Source organism: Balaenoptera borealis (assembly GCF_965194805.1).
Source record: "Balaenoptera borealis genome assembly, chromosome: 1".
In the NCBI taxonomy this organism is placed as follows: Eukaryota; Metazoa; Chordata; class Mammalia; order Artiodactyla; family Balaenopteridae; genus Balaenoptera; species Balaenoptera borealis.
In genome coordinates this window covers 174,458,930-174,476,284 of record NC_138860.1, presented here as the reverse complement: position 1 = coordinate 174,476,284, position 17,355 = coordinate 174,458,930, and the positions used below count along the sequence as shown (strand labels likewise).

Below are 17,355 nucleotides of genomic sequence, written 5' to 3'. Positions count from 1 at the left end.
ATGGCCTCCTTGTTCATTGGAGACAAGAGTATTATTTTTATTATTTCTGGTATTGTGTTTACCATGAGGGAAGGTTCACACCTCACATTGTTAGTAGCTTGAGTCGCCCTCATTCTCTAATTGTCTATACCTGTATTTTATGATAGAGTCCTCTGGTTATTGATTGTTTCTTCTGTTTATGTCTTTTATCTCTCCCATAAGATCTGAGCTTCATGTACATGGAACTTCTTTTTTACCTCTGTACCGTGGCATCTGAAGCTAGAAGGAAATTGAGTGTTCTCTCCCAAGCCTTGGCCCTTTCAGAAGTTATTTTTCAAATAGGAGGCCACCCAGCTACTCACGGGAGCCATGACTAGAACCCTGTTTATATCTGCTCAGCTAGGGAGGGCACATGATGCCACAGGTCTTCAGTTTAAACACAGGGGAAGGTGAACATCAGGGAATCAATGGTGTGTGAAAAGGTCCATAAGACACCTTTAAATCTCTTTCATTAATCTTTTAATAGAACCATTCTCTTAAAGTTAATCTTCCATGGCCTCCAAATTGCCAAAAGTTTTTTTCTGTTTTTATACTTTTTATCTTAATGCCTTCTTTCTGAAGCTCTTCTTTCCTTGGCTACCATGGCACTGAACTCCCCTAGCTGTTCGTCTGTGATCACACTTTATTTTCCTTAACTGTTCCTCCTTCCACTTCCTAAATTGTAGGCAATTCCTAAGGCTGTCTTGAACCCTCCCTTTTTTCTTTATTCTTGCATCTACTTCAAGGGTTTCTGAACAATGGATCCCACATCTTTAGCCTTTTCTCCAAGGTCTAGACCTGAGGCTCCAGCTGTTTGAAAATTTCAGCTTGTGCAAAGCTAACTTCAACACCTACTCTCCACACCAAACCTGATCCTCCCTGTAATATTCAGTGCAAAGTCATCCTGTTCTCTCTGTAGGGATCCCATGCTTCCTTAACACCTCTTGCCTACTTCTTTACAAAAGTACCTTCGGGGTCTCCAGATCGATAGTCTAATCCTACTTCAGTGTAACCTAGTAACTGATTCCAAAGTATTCGTAAGATCAGCTCAGATGATTTCCCTCTCCTCTGCAAAGGAACTTTAAGGGGAGTCCATTGCCTACTAACTCAAATTGGGCTTTCAAAAAACCCTTTATGAGCTGGTCTCAACTGGCCTTTCAGGTCAAATTAATCTATCTCATTTTCTTTTGACACGTCTACACTTCTCTAATTCTGTACTTTTTCCTAATACTCTTCCTTTTTCTAGAAAGCCTCCCTCATTTCTGTTAAGACCTGTCAAAAATAAAATCAGATCGAAGTAAAATGTTAAGAGTTTACTGCGCATACAAAAGAAGAGTTCGCAAACTGGTAGACTTCAGATAGAAAGTGGCAAGAAGCTCAGAGGCATGTCCTTACAGGATGGCTTATAACACGAGAATAGGAAGTTGTTCAACCTTTACAATGATTGATTATTACAATAGGGGTTTCCATACAGTAGGAGATTGGTTAAAAGTGATTATCTTATACTATTTTAGGAAGACAATTTAAATTTCATTTATGATTATCAGAGGCATTTACAAGAAATAACCTAAATTGAATTTCGTTTACATTCATGAAATAAGCTAGATTAAGTTTCCCTTTCATGGCCTAATTGGTTTTGTCTGCTCAGGGGATTTTTTTTTTTTTAATACTTATTTATTTGGCTGCTCTGGGTCTTAGTTGCGGCACTCGGGATCTTCGTTGCCGCATGTGGCATCTTTAGTTGCGGCATACGAACACTTAGTTGTGGCATGTGGGATCTAGTTCCCTGACCAGGGATCAAACCCCTGGCCCCCTGCATCAGGAGTGCAGTCTTAGCCACTGGACCACCAGAGAAGTCCCTGCTTGGGGGATTTTTAAGGCTGGTCTCCACTTTTGGTCAAACTCTCAGCAAGTTCTTGTTCCTGTATATGTTCTAGTATAGGGTTACTCTCGGGTACCACTGTTGATGTTGGTAGGATGGATTGGTTTTTTGTTTGTTTGTTTGTTGGATGCACCACGAGGCTTGCAGGATCTCAGTTCCCCGACCAGGGAATGAACTTGTGTCCTGGCAGTGAAAGCGCCAAGTCCTAACCACTGGACCACCAGGGAATTCCTTTCTTTTTTTTTTTTTGCGGTGGGGGGTGGGTTGTGTGCAGTCACTATTACTGACAGTTGTATAGTCATGGTAGACATGGGTGGTTGGATCATTGAGTTCTTCTAGTTGCCTAATCCTGATGGACATCATTTGATGCGTGAGTAGCTGCTGAAAGGTATTTAAATCTCTTGAGAAGATGCAACACACTAGGGAAATTGATGTGATGACTATGAGAATAATACCCAAGGACTGAAAAATTCCCTAGGGCAGAGATTCCCAGGAGCCAAGACTTAACTGAAGAAATCAGTGGGTGAACCGTGTCACCTATTTGGCGAAGATGAACATCTGACCTTTAAGATCTTTTAAATTTGGGGTAACAATTCCTGATTTATTAGCATGGAAACATTTTTCACCAATGACAATATACGCACCTCCTTGTTGGGCAGTTAGGTGCTTAAGACTCTTCTATTTGTAAGACTTCTGAAGCAAGGCTGGAAACCTTGGTATCTAAGGCTTGGAGAGAATTAGCTGTGTCACTGAAGCTTTTTTTTTTTTAAGTTTTAGAGATATATAAAACAGCCTTTTCTAATTTACAGGTGCCAATATGAAGAATTAATGCTCTGACAAAGGAAGGAATCCAGCATTGTGTGTAGTGAGAGGATTTTGGTGCTTCATGGATTTCTCTTATGAACGTTATCTTATGAATAAATGAATCAAGATTGGTGGTTTCATGTGCAGATATTTTTTTTGTTTCTGACTATTGGGAGTTAATAGCTCTAACCCAGAAAGACCATTCCAGTTTAGGGGAAGTTCCTGATATAGGGTGGTGTTGCATTGGAAATAAAGCCCCACTCCTCTTAGGGACAGAGTTAAGTTCTCATGGTCTTGGCTTGGGCAATTTGTGGATTGGTTACCCGAGGTTTCTTCAAGAATCATGAGCAAGTAGTGCTTCGATTACTGAATTTAGACAGAAGGAAGAATTCGCCATGGGATTAGGGATTGGAGAACATCCAGTCAGGGAAATTTTATTTTGGTCATAGTATTGGTAATGAATATAGGTAGAGAATCTTTAGAGTTTTGTTAAGAAAGTCTAATCCGAACAGTTTCATTACACTACTGAGGAGTGATAAGTCCCAAAGAGGGACAATCTGTTTGATTACTGAAAATATGAAGTGGAAATTTTTCTTTTATTGGAGGATGAATAGGAAATATAATTGGGAAGAGCTGGTTAGTTAGGCTTTAGGAATGTGTCCATAATCCACTGGGTTGATACCAAACTGTTCTGTTAGCAAGATATAACAGTAAGAATACATCAGGTTCTTCATCAGTCTGGGTACATATCCAACATTCTACTTAATTAGTCACTCTTGCTATTTTTTTTTGTACAGTGTCAATTAAGAGGTGTTTATACTTAACATTAGTAAAGGCTTAATACAATTATTAATAATAAAAGCATGTTAATTTTGGCACCAGTGGTCTTGTTCCATTGACTTGGGAAAGTTGTCTACATCATGTGGTTGTCTGCTTCTGGGGAAAATTTTTCCCTGGTATCCTTAATTTTAAGTCGGCTGTAGGTTGACAGGTCCGAGAGTCTGAGGGAGTTCTTTTTAGTTGAAAGATATGAACCCACGGTTCAACACTCTGTAATCTGACTACTATCTGAGAGGTTAAAAGAACCTGATGGGACACCATCAAGGTTCAAGTGCAGCTTTTGGTTGATGTGTTTTCCTGAATACTGTCACTGGGTTCCAAAGTGTGGGGTAGAAAGTCCTCATCAGGTTGAGGGTCTCTAAAGGCCTCTTTGACCTGCTGTAAATAAGCTTCTAATATTGCACTAGAGCCTTACAGTACTTGGTCATATCAGAGTTCACAAGAGCTGGACGAGCATGTGGGGTTCTATCATTAAGGGCATGGGTCACACAGTAATGATTTCATCAGGCGTCAACTTATTTTTTTTTAACATCTTTATTGGAGTATAATTGCTTTACAATGGCGTGTTAGTTTCTGCTTTATAACAAAGTGAATCAGCTATACCTATACATATATCCCCATATCTCCTCCCTTTTGCATCTCCCTCCCACCCTCCCTATCCACCCCTCTAGGTGGTCACAAAGCACCGAGCTGATCTCCCTGTGCTATGCGGCTACTTCCCACTAGCTATCTATATTATATTTGTTAGTATATATAAGTCCATCAGGCGTCAACTTATATTTTCCAAAAGGTGTTGATCTTATTGTCATAAGAGTTAAAGGTAACGCTTTAGGCCGAGGTAATCCTGTAGTCTCAGTTAATTTTGTCAATTTTAATTTTAGAATGCCATTGGTGCATTCAACCTTTCCTGAAGATTGAGGATGACAGGGACAGTGGTAGTGCCATTACGTTTGAATAACCTTGTCTAGTTGTTTTATAACTTGTCCAGTAAAGTGAATCCCTCTATCACTTGAAATTAAGTTTGGGGACTTCCCTGGTGGCGCAGTGGTTAAAAAGCTGCCTGCCAGGGGCTTCCCTGGTGGCGCAGTGGTTGAGAATCTGCCTGCCAATGCAGGGGACACGGGTTCGAGCCCTGGTCTGGGAGGATCCCACATGCCGCGGAGCAACTAGGCCCGTGAGCCACGACTACTGAGCCTGCGCGTCTGGAGCCTGTGCTCCGCAACAAGAGAGACCGCGATGGTGAGAGGCCCGCGCACCATGATGAAGAGTGGCCCCCGCTTGCCGCAACTGGAGAAGGCCCTCGCACAGAAACGAGACCTAACACAGCCAAAAATAAATTAATTAATTAAAAAAAAAAAAAAGCTGCCTGCCAACGCAGGGGACAGGGGTTCAAGCCCTGGTCCGGGAAGATCCCACATACCGCAGAGCAACTAAGCCTGGGAGCCACAACTACGGAGCCCGCGTGCCACAACTACTGAAGCCCGCACGCCGAGAGCCCATGCTCCACAAGAGAAGCCCGCGCACTGCAACGAAGAGTAGCCCCGCTAGCTGCAACTAGAGAAAGCCCGCACACAGCAACGAAGACCCAATGCAGTGAAAAATAAATAAAATTTAAAAAATAAATTAAGTTTGGGATTCCCTGAAGGGGAAAAACATTTTGTAATAATTTCTTTGCTATAGTGGTGGCAACAGCTTTCCAACATGGAAAAGCTTCTACCCATCTAGAAAACAGACATACTATTATTAAGTACATACTGATGGCCCATAGAAGGAGGCAAATGAATGAAATGCAAATGCAAATGTTTAAATGGTCCAGATGGTGAGGGAGCAGTTCTGGAGCCACTATAATGGACTTACCCAGGATATGTGATTGGCAGGTTAGACATTAATTAGAGATGTTTCACACCATCTTAGAACAGTTACCCCACCAATACTTTTTCATAATTTGAATCATTTTGTCAATTCCATGGTGAATAGTCATAGAGTGCTCGCAAAAGTGGCAACTTGAGGGATTCAGGAAACACACCAGGTGGCTACTCAGGGCCTCCCAGTCTTCTTTTTATATCAAATTTTCATCCTACTTGGTGCCACTTTTGTTTTCTAATATAGATAAACTTGCTTGTCTGTTAAATAAGTTATCATAAGTGATTTGATTTGGATCAATTTTATGGAGTTAATTCGTTATAGAGTTTTGGTACATTTTGAATCTCTTGAGTTGCAACCTTAGCATAAAAGTCAGCTATAACATTTCCTTGATATTCATGGTCTGATCTGTATAAGCTTCAACTTTTCTGACAGCAACTTGTGAAGGTAGTAATAGTGCAGAGGAGCTCAGCAATCTGAGGTCCATTTTTTATAGGCATGCCATTTGATGTTAGGAATTCCCTGTTTCTACAGTATACCAAAATCATGGACTACTCCAAAAGCATACTCTCTATTGGTCATACTTATTTATAATTTTATCTTTGGCTAACTTACAGGCTTGAGTCAGGCCAACTAACTCTGCAGGTTGTGCTGAATTAAATTGGGGAAGAACTTTCCTTTCTAATAATTCATTTGGGGTAGTAACAACATAAGAGCCTGATATTTTCCTGCAGAATTTTTGGCATAGGAGCCATCAACAGAGTATTAATTCTGGATTGGTTAATGGGGTTTCCTGTAAATCTAATCTCGGAGTCAAATTTTGAGGAACCAATTCAACACAGTTATACGTCTCTCCTTTGTTGGGTAAAGGTAGGAGGGCAGCAGGGTTTAAAGAGTTATAGCAAAGAATGCATAGGTTTGAAGGACACAGGAAGGAGCAGAATCTCATGTTAGTCTCCTGACTGAGAAATGCTGTGAATGCTCAGTATTTAGTAAACTTTCTATAGCATGAGGAACCTGTAGGTATGAATCATTTCCCTGAAAAAGTTCTGAGGAAGACTCTACAATTTTTTGTTGCTGCAGCTACTGCTTTTAAACAATTTGGATATGCCCTGACTGCTGGGTCCAACTGCAGGCTGTAAGAGGCTATAGGTCTATTTTTTCCTCCATGTTCTTGAGTGAGGACTCCTAAAGCCCGATTGTTCCATTCATGGATGAACAATACAAAGGGTCTAGTACATTTGGGGGGCAATAATGTGGGAGGATTTTGTAAAGCCCATTTGAGTTCAGTAAAGGTTTCCTTATGTTTTATTTCCCAAGGAAGAGATTCCTGAGTGCTATTTTTAGTTCATAGAGTGGGGAAGCCAATAAAGAAAAATATGAGACTCAGGACCTACAATATCCTGAAAGTCCAAGGAATCCTTACGGGTCTAGGATAATTTTGAATGGTATTTATTTATTTTTTTAATATATACTTATTTATTGATTTGGTTGTGCCAGGTCTTAGTTACAGCAGGTGGGCTCCTTAGTTGCGGGGGGCAGGCTCCTTAGTTGTGGCATGCATGTGGGATCTAGTTCCCTGAGCAGGGATCAAACCTGGGTGCCCTGTACTGGGACTGCAGAGTCTTAACCACTGCACCACCAGGGAAGTCCCGAATGGTATTTATTCTTTCTAAAGACAGAAAGATTCCTTTTGCAGAGAAGTCATGACCTAGATAATGAACCATCTCTTGTGGTAACTGAAGCTTATCTTGAGGCCTTACAGCCTTTATAAGCCAGTCGTTGTAACAGATATGTTGAATCGATTCCTACATATTAAATCATCTACATATTAAATCAAGGTAGAATTTCTGAGAAATTGCAGCAGAGTGTTTAAATCCTGATGTTAAATTTGTGAAGTGTGGGGGAGCCTCGGTAAATCCCTGATGCATTATCGTCCGATACGACTTGATTTCTCCAAGTAAAAGCAAATAAATATTGACTTACTTTGTACACAGGGATGCTGAAGAAGCATAGCATAAGATCACAACTGTAAAGCATTTGGATTCAGTTGGTATATTTGCCAACAAAGTACTTGGGTTTGGTACCCCTGGAAACGTCAGTATCACAGTGGCTCTTACTTATGGCTCTAAGGTCTTATACAAATCTCCATCCCCATCTACAGGGTTTCTTTAAAGGCAAGATAGGAACACTGCAAGAATTGATACAGGGGATAATTAGCCTCCGACTTAATAAATCTTCTATTATAGGGGTGACCCCTTATATGGCTTCAGGCTTTAAGGGGTACTGAGGTGAGTTAGGAAGCAGTTTAGAAGGATCATTCTGAATTTTAATGATTATTCTGAATTTTAATACTTTTTATCCCTGATAAAAAGTATCAGGGATTTCAGAGAGATCTATAACATCTATACTTTTATGGAATTTAGTAGTCTCCTCTGGACAATCAATTTGGACTTGGAGAACACATAATGCTTCAGTGTCTGATGAGTCTGGAAAGTCTAAGGTTATTTCTCCTGAGGAAAATTTTATTTGGCCTTGTAATTTAGAAAGCAGATCTTTTTCTCCCCCCAAAACAACCAACTTCTTATTGAAGTATAATTGATTTACAATGTTGTGTTAGTTTCAGGTGTACAGCAAAGTTATATATGTATAACTTTTTCAGATTCTTTTCCGTTATAGGTTATTTATTACAAGATATTGAATGTAGTTCCCTGTGCCATATAGTAGGTCCTTGTTGTTTATCTATTTATATATAGTAGTGTGTGTCTATTAATTTATTCCTCCCCTCCCCCTTCCCCCTTTGGTAACCATAAGTTTGTTTTCTGTCTGTGAGTCTATTTCTGCTTTGTAAATAAGTTCATTTGTATCATTTTTTAAAAAAATATTTATTTATTTGGTTGCACCAGGTCTTAGTAGTGGCTCGCAGGCGCCTTAGTTGCAGCACGAAGGCTCCTTAGTTGTGGCATGCAAACTCTTAGTTGCAGCACGCATGTGGGATCTAGTTCCCTGACCAGGGATCGAACCCAGGCCCCCTGCATTGGGAGCGCAGTCTTATCCAGTGCACCACCAGGGAAGTCCCTGTATCATTTTTTAAGATTCCGCATATAAGTGATGTCATACTATATTTGTCTTTCTTTGTCTGACTTACTTCACTTCGTATGATAATCTCTAGGTCCATCCATGTCGCTGCAAATGGCATAATTTCATTCTTTCTTATGGCTGAGTAATATTCCATTGGGGTGTGTGTGTGTGTCTGTGTGTGTGTGTGTGTGTGTATGTATACATACCACATCTTCTTTATCCATTCATCTGTTGATGACATTTAGGTTGCTTCCATGTCTTGGCTATTATAAATAGTAAATAGCTATAGAAAGCAGGTCTTTACCTAGGAAATTCACAGGGGTAGTACTGCATAATAGAAAAGTATGACTTTCAGAGAAAGAGCCAACAGTTATGGATTCCAATAAAGGAACTCTTTGAACTTGACTGGAAACTCCCACTGCTAAGATATTTTTATTACTCTGAGGAGGTTCTTCATGTGTCATGGTGGTTTTAAAGTAAATAGAGTTGGGGGGATCGGGGGAAGGGAGTTCCCTGGTGGCCTAGTGGTTAGGATTCGGGGCCTTCGCTGCCATGGCTCAGGTTCAACCCCTGGTGGGGAACTGAGATCCCACTGGCCTCATGGCACAGCCAAAAAAAAAAAAAAGAAAGAAAAAGTAGAGTTGCTCTGGTATCTATCAACATGGTAAAATTTCTCCATTTAAGTTTAGTTTAATTTTCATTCTCGAGTTAAAGGAATTATTGAAAGTAGCTTACTGGGCAATTTCTTGGAGCCTTACCATTGTTGACAGTCATCACAAGAATCTGGGAGTTGAGAGCTCTCTCTTATAGGGCAACTGGATTGCTAAAAGTGGCCTGTTCTTGGACTTCCCTGGCAGTCCAGTGGTTAAGACTCCGTGCTTCCAATGCAAGGGGCGCAGGTTCGATCCCTGGTTGGGGAACTAAGGTTCCATATGCTGTGTGGTGCAGCCAAAAAAGAAAAAAAAAAGTGGGCTGTTCTTCCAATGCCCCTTTTGATTACAGTATTTGCAGGTATCTCTATCAATAGGGGCAAAACTTGGAGTAGGAATGGACCTCTTGAAGTTGGGTCAAGGTTGTTGCAGTCGTAGGGCCATGAATTTATTTTCTTGATAGCAGCCTTTTTCTGTTCTGTTGTTCTTTCAAAATGTTGAGCAAGATGTTGAAGCTCTGGGAGAGAAGTGGCTTCTGATTCTAATTTATGTTCCCGTAACAAACCATTGAGTTCTGGGTTAAGCCCATTACCAAAATGAGCACACAAGGCAAAACCAGTCCCCAGGTCTTTGAGACCACAATATTGTCTAAGTACTACTTCTAAACTAATTCAGAAATCTGCCACTGGTTTTTTTTCTAAAACAGGATTGTAATATGGCCCAGTCAATTCTCATAGGGAAAATCTTGGGAACTTCTTCAAGAAGCCGCTGAATTATTTTCTTGCTCTTTTTATTCTACCTCTGGAGGCATGTTTGTTGGGGCCTTCAAAATTTTAGGTAGGGTCTTTCCAATATATTTCTTGAAGCCAATTTTGAGCATTTCCTGGACTCAGTGTTAACAAACCGGTAAAAATCAGGTAGTCCAGGGTCATAGGCACCAAGAATTTTGAAATTCTTCTAAAAATGTATCAGTGGTTTGGTCCTTTTTAGGGTCTGGAAATCATTTACAATGGTTCAAAGCTTGGCTCAAGACCAGGGTTTAAATTCTACTGATCCCTGGTTCATTAGAGTAACTTATTTTAAAGGACATCTGATATTTAGGGGGTTTGGGGGGAAAGGGTAAAAGATCAAAGGGGTTAGTGGGTTCAGAAATAATCAGATTAAGGAGAATAAACAGGAGCAGAGGGATTAGCTGCAGGTCACTCAAGTCATTCATGTCGATCAGAGCTTTGGTCTTAAGTTTTTCGTTGGCTCATTGTAATGATTCCTTTAGAAGAGGCTATTTTAGAGTCATTTTGTCTTCTGGAGGCTTCCATATCAATCGAAAATGCATTCCATTGGGTTTTTAAAAACATTTATTTATTTACTTATTTATTTTTTATTTATGAATTTTGGCTGCGCTGGGTCTTAGTTGCGGCATGTGGACTCTTAGTTGAGCCATGTATATGGAATCAAGTTCCCCTACCAGGGATCAAACCCAGGTCCCCTGTATTGGCAGTGCGGAGAGTTACCCACTGGACCACAAGGGAAGTCCCATGCATTCCACTGGTTTTGAAAGGTTTGAGATCATATCTTTTCAGGGGTACCCCTAAGGTGGACTACCTTATCTAAGTTAAAGTTTCCCCAAAGTGACCACTGTAATTCCAAGTTACCCTATGTAGAGTGCACTCATTTTTCCAAAAAGGGACAAGATCCTGGTCATTAAGTACATATACATAAGAAGCAGGAGCTTTTGAAGGAGGTAGGGAAAGAGTTTTAGACTGGGCGCAACTAATCTTTGCCTTTATTTATTTATTTTTTGGCAGTGGCACATGGCTTGTGGGATCTTCATTCCCTGACCAGGGATTGAACCCATGTCCTCAGTAGTGAAAGCACAGAGTTTTAACCACTGGATCACCAGGAAATTCCCTAATCTTTGCCTTTAGATTCCCTAAAAATGACTGTATCTATAAGAGAGTGTGGGAATTTTACTGCTATCTAGAAACCCAGGGAATCATGGGTTTTCTCCCTTTACAGACAGAAGGGTGACCAAAAAGCTTGAAGATGACACCAGTATGCACAATAAAGTCAGAGAGCTCCAGACACAAAGAGCAGAGCTTGGATCCAAGAGAGACTTACCCTAGAACTCCATGGTCAATGAGAAAGCAGTGAGCACAATGGGCTTGTTAGGTACTGGCACCTGGTTACTCACCGGCCTCAGGGCTTGTCAGGGGATAGTCTTCAGATCCCACTTATGACACAAGAAAGTGTGAAAAAATCAGATCAAATTAAAATGTTAAGAGTTCATTGTGCACACAAAAGAACAGTTCACAAACTGGGAGACTTCAGACTGAAAATGGTAAGAAGCTCAAAGGCATGTTTATAGGATGGCTTATAACATGAGATTGAGGAAGTTGTTTAACTTTTACAAGTATTGGTTATTAAACAATGGGGGTTTCCAAATGGCAGGGAATTGGTTAAAAGTGATTATCTTATACCATTTTAGGAAGACACTAAATTTTGGGTATGATTATCGGAGGCATTTGCAAGAAATAACCTAAATTTAGTTTTGCTAACATTCATGAAGTAAGCTAGATTAAGTTTTGCTTACATGGCTTAACTGGCTTTGTCTGCTTGAGGGATTTTTAGGCCTAGTCTCCATTTTAACAGACCCAATTCAACCTACAAGGCCCTTCTTTACCACCTCAGCCTAAAGTAATTATTTGGTGATTCTCTTTAGCCAAGGATAATTGGTACAGGAGGGGGGAGGGGGGAATCCCAAAGAGAATCTACTTAAAACAGGGACCAAAATTCCATAGTTAAGAAAGATAAAAGGACTGATTGTAGGGAGAGCCAACCTGGGACAAAGCTAAAACAAACAAAAACATACACATACACACCATAATACAATAGATAATAATTATACACAAGTGTCATTACTTTAATATAAAAATATGAAAGACAGGTGTTTACATATGTTGTATAATTTATCCTTCATTTACATAAATGCTAGTATTTAATAATAGGACTAGTTAACAGAGACAATAACAGGACTAATTAAATAATGTATGAGAAATATGTAATAATATCTTTATGCATTTCCCTCCTCTGATACAGCAATTTACTTTTTTTAAACAATTGAATATTTAAATTTTATAGGCTATATTATTCTGTATTCTTAAGACATAAAAACAAGAATTTTTTAAAGGAGAATGTAAATTCAATAGGATTAATTAAACAAACATTGCTATATTTATTAAAAAATAACAATGGCATGTTCCTTTCTGCCTCATGATACAGGATCTTTTCACTCCTTTGGTTTCCTTTTCTAATAATACTTCTCTGAACTGCCTGCTGCCTTTAGGACATCCTTCTTTTCTTTTATGTAGTGGTAAAACTGAATACAGTCAAATGTGAAATTCTCTTTGACCTGCAGTTGTGCTCTTATCAAACCCACATTACACTGATTCATGGTGTCTGTCCCATGTGATGACATCAATCTAAATATCCTCTCAATAAAAATATTTGAGGGTGGAATACTTAGGATTTTACTTACTAGCAACAGCAAGTTTTGGGACTTGCAGGAATTAATTTCTAGCTCTCCAAAAATGTCCATCCATTTTTTATCTACAGGCTTATTTTGGTAGACCAGCTGTTTGTCAATCAGGTCCTTTGCATCTATAAATTCATCATAGAGGTTATCCATGTCTAAAATATCCATCATTTTTAAACATTCTGAAGCACATTGAATGTCCTTGTAAGTTAAACCTCTCTTTCTCAGGGAAAATGGTTTTAAAGCACAGAGGTAATTTGAACTTGTGAAATCGAAATTGGATTCCAAATGAGTTATTGTTCTAGTAAAGAAGTTGAGAAAATCCTGTTTAATTTGGTTGCCCTTTTCTGGTGACATTCTTTTCAGTTCTAAAGCAGTTTTCTTTCCAAAAAATGAGTCATTTTTTTGCTGTGTGAGTTTTTGTCACAACTTACACATAGTATCAAATAACGCAGGTGCAGACAGTTTATCCTTTTCTAGGCTCCTTATGGCCTCTTCAAAGATCATCACGCAGTTCTGGAGAAAAAGCATATAAATTTCTGTTGTACTGTAATCCTTTTCTCCATTCTCATCTTCAACGTACTTCCAAATTAGAGAAGGACATTCTTCTTTTCCCACAGTTTGAAATTGGATTCTATAGTAGGCCAACATTTTAACATCTTTCCTATGGCTGGCAACAATGACAGCCATCTTGTTGGCATCTGTCTAAGGAGTCTCTCTCCTTCCATTTCTACAAAGTCAAAAATCTCATTAAGTGCTTCTACATGTTTTGAAGAAACTGAAAAGTAACCCAAAACCTTCATTATGAAAGCCTCAATGTCACAGGAAAGCAAATCACACCCCTTTTTAGCAGTCTTGTGTACAAGCTGTGCAGGACATTTAGCAGGTAAGATGTTTTCATTGTCTTTGGTGAGAAGTATATAGACTGAATGGAATTTGCTGAAATTTACATCTGCACTATCTGCTGAATATGCAGATAGGTGCGCAAAGTCTAGTTTGTATTTGGATAGGATATCAACAATCTTTTGTTTTGTGTTTTCTGAGGTTTCATTAAAATCTTCATAGAAGTCAAGAAGACAGTTTGAAACTCCATTTTTCAAATCGAGGTACCTGAGAGCTAGGGGGAACACTTTTTATTGCCATGATTCAACACATCACTTGATATACCATAGAAAGCACGATTGCTGGTAAGATCTGACAGGATCAGCTCTATACTGTAAGGGGCCAACACATCCATGATCAAAATCGCCCCTTTTGTTCGCCCACAAGACATTTTAGTTGCAACCTCTGAATCAGGATATGTAACTTTACTCGGCTTCACAGAGCGATCAAGAGAGCAATAGAACAACGCATGCTCATGTGTATGATATGCCCAAGCTAATTCAGCAGCTGCTATTTTCCATTGAGCACTGGTGTGTTTTGGGGAGACAAAAACACTTTGTATTGATTCAAAAGTGCTTGCTTGTCTCATCCCGGATTTGTGGGATTTGGTCCCCATATGTGTCTTCACATCCCCTTCTCCACCATGGCCAACCCCGAATTCTTTTCTACATATTGTGCAGTATGCTCCTTTTGGATTATTTACCTCCCTAATCCAGTAGTAAGTGTCCTTCCATCTGTCATTAAAATAACATAGCCATTTAGTCTTCTTTCTTGGTATTGTCTGGGTCATGCTGGCATTGGTATGGAACTCACTCTCATTTTCATTATCTGAACTCTTAGAAAACATGGTCACAATATTCATAAAGTTAAAAATTACACTAGCACTATCTCCATACAGAGCAAACAGTTAATTGGACTGTTAACATTCCTGACTAGAACTTAAGTTGCTCTGAGAGAAGGCTACAATGGATATACTATGTGAACCACACAAATGGTTGCCAATATCACTGGTCAAGGGAAGGCTGACAATCACCATATTCATTTGTGGTTAACAGAAGGCAGACTATCATCGTATTCATAAAAAAGGTGTAGTCTTCAGCCTCTTTTTTGGGGGGCCATAATATGGGTTTTGCACCCCTCCTCTCCCCTGCTAATCTTTGCACTCACTGCTGAGAACCAGGGCATTTTTTTACCCAGGAGGGATTCCTTGGAATATGGGACTTTCAGGGACAGTCCCAATCTGGTATGGTTGGTCACCAAAAATAAAGTTCATTACTCTCTCATTTTCATGAGTGAGAGCCTGTCTAGTATTTTCAGATCTGCTATTTTGACTTTAGCAAATTAGGTTTAGCTAGACTTTCTGAGAAGTATAGTCTAAGGTAAATCAGATAAAAATGGTTAGCCAAATCTTTCTGATGGTAGTTTTTCTGTAAGTTTTGTTTGGATAAATGTGGCTTACCTTGAACTTTGCAGTATTTAGTACAGCTGTTCCACAGTTTCTTTCTTTAGATACAAGGAACAGTTCTGAGACTAGCTGGGAAGTCAAGGTTGGCTGTTCTGAATGATTTAGCTGCGCTTGCTTTTGCTATTTCTAATAGCTCCATTTTACCTACAAAGAAAACACCGAACACTCATTAATTCTATAGCATACCCCAAAAAGGCTAAGAATGACAAACTAAGGATGCACTTTATTATAAAAGCAAGATAAAGATGCTCACTTATGTTTATAAAATACTCCACAGTCTTGTTATGCCAGTAAATGTAAAAAAGGGTGGAGACAGAAAACGCAAAAGAGAAAGGAAAATTAATACCGTTCCTCCCGCAGTCATTAGTTAACTTATTAAAAGCTGAAGGCAAGATTTGTTAAAGCTGCTCAGAGCTGGTAAACTAATGTCATTAATAGACATTTAAAAGGTTCCATTAAGAACTGCCTGTACTAGATTCCTCCACCCTGAGCCATTTAAAGCCACAATTAATCTTTAATCTCGAGGGGTATGAATGATGTCCATTTAAAAATAGGCTATGGATTGTGATTGTATAGTTTTGTCTGCTAATCAGATAATACCGCCCCTACGGGCCTCTCTGGTGGTGCAATGTTGAGAATCCGCCTACCAGTGCAGGGGACACGGGTTCGAGCTCTGGTCCGGGAAGATCCCACATGCCTCGGAGCAACTAAGCCCGTGCGCCACAACTACTGACCCTGTGCTCTAGAGCCTGGGAGCCACAACTACTGAAGCCCGCGCGCCTAGAGCCCATGCTCCGCAACAAGAGAAGCCACCGCAATGAGAAGCCCGCGCACCGCAACAAAGAGTAGCTCCCGCTCGACGCAACTAGAGAAAGCCCACGCGCAGCAACGAAGACGCAACGCAGCCAGAAACAATAAATAAATAAAATAAAATAATAAAATAAATAAATTTATTTTAAAAAAGATAATACCGCCCCCAACCCAAAGCTACAGAGATTTCATACATCAAAAGAAATCAAAGAAATTAAATGACACAACAACCTTGGTTCCCTAGCCTACTCATATACTGTCGCCCTACATGTAAAAAGAGGTGAACCTGTGCGCCTCTCTTAACCACAAATAACCCACCCACCTTTTTTACTTACAGGAAACGGGGTTCTGCTCTGCGACCTCTTCCTGGATCTCTCCCTCCAAGTGCTGTGTTCTTTCGGGTACACCACAGGGTCAAAGCCCTAGTACTGTCACCCTGCGTGTTCGAGAAGGCCCTTCTGTAATACGACCTTCCCCGAGAGCGACACTTCCTACGGGATCGCGACCCGCTCCGCGAGGAAGACTGCGAGTGGCGCCCGTACTTTCTCTGGTGGCGCCTTTCGGACCGAGACCGTGACCTGCTCCTTCTCCCGGGCGGGCTCTTTACTCTTGGACCACGACCGACTCCAGCGAGACGCTGGAACAGGAACGAGAGCGTCTGGAAGAGCGGGCGAGCCCGGCCACAAGTTCGTTCACGTAGCTAAGACATCGTTGCTGCCGGCTCTGAAAAGGGTCACTACCCCAAAACCCAGAGTATATCCTAAACCTAATCCTATCTCCCGACGATTTTCCCCGGGAGGGGATGTCTGGCAATCTGGAGACATTTTTGGTTGTCACAACTGGGGGAACGAAGGGGGTGCAGATAAACACCCTACAGCGCACAGGACTGCTCCCCCTCAAAAAACAGAATTATCTGGCCCAAAATGTCAGTAGTGCCTAGGCTGAGAAACCCTGCCTTAAAGCAAACGGGGAAAAAAGGTCAAGTCTCAGAAGAGGGTCACCGCGCCGGGACCCTCTTGGGTCGCCCAGGTAGCCCGCTTCCAAAACCGGGAGGTCCCCGCCTCCCGGGAATGACCCCGCCACTCACGGAGGCGAAGCTACGGCGAGGACGGGGCCAGGCTCTGAGAAAATAAACGGGACTTTAAAACCCCGATTAGTGCTGTGGGGCCGCGAACCCGGACCTACGTTTTGCACCACACAGGACCCATGCCTGAGATAACTGTGTGAGCGACCCCAGCACTAGAAAATTTACCACCTCACTGAAGACGGATACAGAGCCCCAACAAACGCCTTCTTTCGAAAGCTTAGGAGAAAGCAACTTCTCGCACCTACCCTTGAATGCCGGACCCAAGTATCACTTCCGACGTACACATGTGAACTGAGCGCTGCGGAAAGTCCCCACAACTGGCGCCCGGAGCATCCCCACAGCTGGCGCCCGGAGCATGCGCAGAGACGTCGGCGCGGTGGGCGTGGCTCTCTCTAGCCCTCCCTCAGCGAGTGCTACTCTCCCCGCGCCGCTCCCTCCGCC

The 17,355-nt window shown here is 41.0% G+C and overlaps 1 long non-coding RNA gene across 1 annotated transcript; it reads right to left on the bottom strand.

Moving 5' to 3' along the window:
• Window positions 1–11,400: 11,400 nt before the first annotated feature.
• LOC309631701 lies at window positions 11,401–17,255 on the bottom strand. The gene is made up of 3 exons (XR_014246437.1): window positions 17,160–17,255; window positions 15,012–15,161; window positions 11,401–13,186 (listed from the first exon to the last, which is right to left on the bottom strand). It is a non-coding gene; the product is annotated as an uncharacterized lncRNA (long non-coding RNA).
• Window positions 17,256–17,355: the final 100 nt, after the last annotated feature.